Source organism: Hipposideros armiger, unplaced genomic scaffold, assembly GCF_001890085.2.
Source record: "Hipposideros armiger isolate ML-2016 unplaced genomic scaffold, ASM189008v1 scaffold_12, whole genome shotgun sequence".
Classification (NCBI taxonomy): domain Eukaryota; kingdom Metazoa; phylum Chordata; class Mammalia; order Chiroptera; family Hipposideridae; genus Hipposideros; species Hipposideros armiger.
This window is the reverse complement of record NW_017731362.1, coordinates 7,459,218-7,464,956: the sequence shown is the minus strand read 5'-3', so window position 1 is coordinate 7,464,956 and position 5,739 is coordinate 7,459,218. Positions and strand designations below refer to the sequence as shown.

Genomic DNA, 5,739 nt, shown 5'->3' with positions numbered 1-5,739 from the left:
TTTGTACCAACTGGATAAACAGTTAACCAAATTTACTATTTGGAAGTGCTGAAAAGGCTGCATGAAAAAGTTAGATGACCTGAACTCTTCACCAATTCATGGCTCTTGCATCACAGTAAAACGCGACCTTACATGGCACTGTCTGTGAGGGAGTTTTTAAGCCAGTCAAAAAATAACTGTATTGGAACACCCTCCCTACTCACCTTATCTGGCCCCCAATGACCTCTTTCTTTACCTGAAGATAAAGGAAATATTGAAAGGAAAACATTTTGATGACATTCAGGACATCAAAGGTAATATGATGCCAGCTCTGATGGCCATTCCAGAAAAAAGTTCCAAAATGGCTTTGAAGGGTGGACTAGGTGCTGGCATCGGTGCATAGCTTCCCAAAGGGAGTACTTCAAAGGTGACCTAGTGATATTCAGCAATGAGGTATGTAGCACTTTTTCTAGGATGAGTTCAAAAACTTAATTGTCCTACCTATTATATCATTATATATAAATAATTGCTATATATATATATATATACATATATATATATTTATGACTATATATTTATGTCAGACCCAAAACCATAAAACTTCCTAGAAGAAAACATAGGCAGTAAACATTTTGACATCGCTCTTATTTGTTTTTTTGAATATGTCTCCTCAGGCAAGGGAAAAAAAAGAAAAAAATAAACAAATTGGATTACATCAAACTAAAGAGTTTTTGTACTGCAAAGGAAACCATCAACAGAATGAAAAGACAACCTACTGAATGGGAGGAAATATTCGCCAATGTTACATCTGATAAACGTTTAATATCCAAAATATATAAGGAACTCATACAACTGGACACACACAAACACACACAAAAAAATCTCATTAAAAAATGGTCAGAGGACCTGAATAGACATTTCACCAAAAAAGACATGCAGATGGCCAATAGATATATGAAAAGATGCTCAACATCACTAATCATCAGGGAAATGCAAATTAAAACCACAATGAGATATCACTTCACACCTGTCAGGATGGCTGTCATCAATAAATAAAAAAAAACAAGTGTTGACTAAGATGTGGAGAAAAGGGAACACTTGTGCACTGTTGGTGGGATTGTAAATTGGTGCAGCCACTATGGAAAAACAGTATGGAGGTTCCTCAAAGAATTAAAAATAAAACTCCCATACGACCCAGTGCTTCCATTTCTGTGTATTTATCTAAAGAAATCCAAAGCACTAATTTGAAAAGATATAAACACCCCTATGTTCATTACAGCATTATTTACAATAGCCAAGTTATGGAAGAAACCTCTGTTCATCCATAGATGATTGAATAAAGAAGAGGTGGTACATGTATACAATGGAATATTACTTGGCCATAAAAATGAATGAAATCTTGCTGTTAGAACAACATGGATGGACCCCAAGGGTATTATGCTAAGTGATGTAAGTCAGACAGAGAAAGACACATGCCATATGATTTCACTTATATGTGGAAACTAAAAAACAAAATAAACAAATGAAACATACAAACCCATAGATACAAAGAACAAATTGATGGTTGCCAGATGGGAGGCAGTTGGAGGATGGGTGAAAAAAGGGAAGGAATTAAGATGTACAAATTACAAAAACAGTCACAGGGATGTGAAGTACAGCATATGTAATATAGTCATTAATATTGCAATAACTGAGGATGGTGTCAGATGGTACTAAACTTATAGGCGTGATCACTTCATTAGTCATATAAATGTCTAATCACTATGTTATACACCTGAGACTAATATAATAGTATATGTCAACCTCAATTTTAAAAAAATTTTAATTTTAAAAAATACTAATAAATTAAAACGAAAAAATATTATGTAACACCTGAAACTGTAAAACTCCTAGGAGAAAACATAGGGAAAAATCTCCTTGACACTGGTTTTGGCAATGACTTTTTGGATATGATCCCAAAAGCACAAGTAATAAAAGCAAAAAAAAGTGGGAGTATATTAAACTAAAAATCTTCTGCACAATGACAACAACAAAAAATTGATCAGCAGAATAAAAAGGCAACCTACGAAATGGGAGAAAGTATTTGCACACCATTTATCTGATAAGAGGTTAATATCAAAATATATAAGGAACCCATACAACTCAATAGCAAAAAACAAAATAAGAACAACAAAAAACAAACAAACAAAAAACCCCAAACTCCATTAAAAACCAATGGGCAAAGGATTTAAATAGACATTTTCCCAAAGTAGACATACAAATGATCAACAGGTACATGAGAAGATGCTGACATCACTAATCATCAGGGAAATGCAAATCAAAACCACAGTGAGCTATCAGGTCACACCTGTTAGAACTGCTGTTATCTAAAAAACAGGAGATAAGTGTTTTCAAGGCTGTGGAGAAAAGGGAATCCTTGTTGGCTCTATTGGTGGCACTATTGTAGGAATGTAAATTGGTACAGACACTATAAAAACAGTATGGAGGGCCAGTCGAGTGGCGCATCGGTTAGGAGTTGGCTTGGGATGTCAGCTCTGAGCAGCAGGGCCCCTGTTCGGATCCCACATTAGGGCCAGTCATGCTGCGCCCTCTACAGCTAAGATGGTGAACAACAGCTCTACTTAGAGCTGGGCTGCTGTGAATCGCCTGCAACAGCGTAGGCTGCAGTGGGGCTGGCCAGCAGCAGGCATGATCTTTCGTGAGCTGCCATGAGCAGCGTCCCATGGCCGGTGAGCGGCTGCCTCACCCAGGAAGAGCACAATGATAATACCAACATGGGCCAGTGAAGCGACGTCCTCCACAACTAGACTGAAGAACAAAAGGACAGCAACTTGTCTGTTCCCCTTCCCCGATTCCCCAATAAAATCTTAAAAATAAACAAACAAACAAACAAAAAACAGTATGGAGGTTCCTATTCTTTTTTTGTTAGTTTTAGTTTTTTTGTTGTTTAAGTTAGAGTTGGAAGAAGAATCTTGTGAGCTAATGTGGGGCTGAGGGAAGGCTTTACCGAAAGAGTGACTTTTAAGTGGAATGCTGACAGATAAGTATTTAACCAGAAAAGGGGTTGGGAGAAGAGAATTTCAGGATAAGGGAATAGCTTAAGTCAAGACCTTAGAGTGAGAAGGTGCAAAAAGCATGTTGAAGATCTCAAAGAAGACCAATGCAGTTGGATTACAAAAAAATTAAAGGAAAGAGTATTGCAAGAATTTGAAGAAGGTAGAAAATATACATTGTGAATATCCTTGGTGCCTACCCATGATCCACTTGCCAAACCTCTTTTCTCATTGATCTCCAGTTTGTTCAGGAGCCAGTCCTTATCCTACATACCTTTGTGACTCAGAGAAAGCTCACTCCATCCTCCGCTCACAAAGTAAAGACTGATTAAGGTAAGGTAATCATGGTAACCCTGCCCTAGGCCAGCAAATGGTTTAGGAATGGGAATGGGCCCCACTGTTGGCAAATGAAATTTGAGTTATTGAAAGCTTTTAGGAGAGTGCTTCCTTTTATTTGAGTGATAGTGATGGAAATCAGTCTCACTCATCCATATTGAAGTAAACGAAGGGGCTTGTTGCCTCATTGCTGCTGGCAGCCATTCTGTGACCTTGAGAGAAGTCAGCCTGAGAACAGAAGCTAAACATGGAGGAGAATGGAGATCAGAGAACTGCAAGAAATTAGGGCAAGAGTCTTGATCACATTGTAGCTGAACCCTGAATATGTGTAGATTTCTGGGTATGTGAGCCAACTTCATTGCTTAAGGCTTGGAGTTGGTTTTCTGTTATTTGGAGTAGAAAGCCTCTTAACTGAAACAATAGATGTCCAGGTATAGTCCCCTGAATGATATGTCTAATATGGAGTCAACTGGACAGAGGACTGGGAATTATGGTGAGCAGATCATAACCAGACAATCTAGTTTGGTGTTAAATGGTGTGTTTATTTCCCGCTTGTTATTGCCTAGCTTTAGTAAGGTCTTGTGTCAGCCATGTGCTAGTTAGAGTTTCCTTGCCCATGAGGTTACACTGAGAGTGCCTTAAACCCGTCATTCCAGGATCTGTAGAAATACAAAGCACTCCTCTAGATTTCTCTGAATTCTCACATTCATATGTCCACTGCTGGCAATGGTTTAGTTTATGAGTCATCTCATTCTCTAGTGTATGTTGAGCTGTATGCTGTTTGTTAAACACCATACAAACTTCTATGTGAAACACAGCTCCTTTGTTTGAAACACACACACACACACACACACACACACACAACATCTATGTGTTTAGTAACCTTAATTGAATATTTTGGGGGACAGATATGGGACTTATACTGTAAAGATGCAAACAACTAGGAGGAGTGTTGAACACTCAAAGGGTGTGTGATCCACGGGATTTATTTTTCCCCTGCCCGTTTCTCCCCTGGTTCTTGCCATCCTTTTCCTTTCTTTCCTTAGCCCCCCTTCACTCATTGAGTATACCAGTAACTCCAATTTATTTTTTTCCTCTAAACTGCAGAACAATTCAACTCTTCAATCCCAATTTTAGCTCTAGGCCCACTTTGCATATGAAAACTATCCAGGTATTCAGCAGGAGAAAAGGGACTTTCTTGTAACACAATCCACCCTCTTTAGAACAGAATTGTCCTTATAAGTTAGCAATTTTAAACACTCCTGTTTAAACGTTCCAGCCTTCCTGTTTGCACTCAGGAATATGAAGGATCAGTTAACCATGTTTCAGTCCGCGTGCTGACGAGTAGTCATTGGCAGGAGTCTCCCGGCTCTAGCAGCTCCTGCCCACATGGATATTATTCTTTTAATTCTGGTGTTAGATCTGGATTTTATTACTATTAAGTTAGATGGCATTCCCTTTCAGTACAAATGCCAGTTCTATAAAGTTCTCGCTTGTAGCCAAACATTCCAATGCACTCAATTAGGCTTCTATCATTTATAAGAATTCTTTTGGCTGCTTCACCTATAAGGTATTTGCCTTTTAAAAAAAATTACTATTTACCTCAAGAATAATACTAACATTTTTCCTGGCAACTCAAGTTGGGTCTCAGTAAGAAACCAACTCTTCTTGTGTTAAGAAAAAAAGGGAAAGGAATTTATTATAAGGATCCAGAGAATCAAAAAAAAAAAAAAAGAAAAAAAGAACTGAACCACCCGTTCTTGAGAAGGAGAGAAGCCAGAACGGCTCTGGAGCTCTGGGGACCTCAGAGGTGGAAACTCATTGACCATCTTTTAGGGGCCAGTCATGAGATAACTCGCCTCCAACTACCTTCCATCTCTGCATGCCTCTGCTAGAGATTTTATTTTATAAAATTTAAGTGGGAGTATAACATAAAGTGCACAGATCTTGAGTGTATAGCTCAATAAATTTTTACAAAGTGAACACACTCATGTGACTAGCACACAGATCAAGACACAGGACATTATCAGTGTCCCAGAAGTGTTCCTCATGCCCCTTCCCAGTCATTACCCCTCAAAGGCATCCTATATCCTGATTTCATCACTCAGATTTGTTTTGCCTAGTTTTGAACTTTATCTAAATGGAGTCATTTAGTGTTTGGCTTCTTTTGCTCAAGGTGACGCCTGTGAGATGTATCCTTATTGTGTCCTATAACAGAAGCTTGTTCTGATTGATACTCCATTCTGTGAGTTTGTACTCTTGAGAGATCTTTGGATTATTTCCAATTTGGATATTGTAAACAAAGCTACAAATGAAGGTTCTTGCATATGTCTTTGGTTCCCATATGTTTTTATTCTCTGAGAGTGGATTT

The 5,739-nt window shown here is 38.3% G+C and overlaps 1 long non-coding RNA gene across 1 annotated transcript in view; it reads left to right on the top strand.

The window, feature by feature from the left end:
* The window catches only part of LOC109394317 (uncharacterized), a 28,380-nt gene extending 25,040 nt beyond the window's left edge, over nt 1-3,340 (top strand). Inside the window, exon 4 of the long non-coding RNA XR_002126426.1 lies at nt 3,275-3,340. This is a non-coding gene — a long non-coding RNA (uncharacterized LOC109394317). The remainder of the gene's footprint in view (nt 1-3,274) is intronic.
* Nucleotides 3,341-5,739: the final 2,399 nt, after the last annotated feature.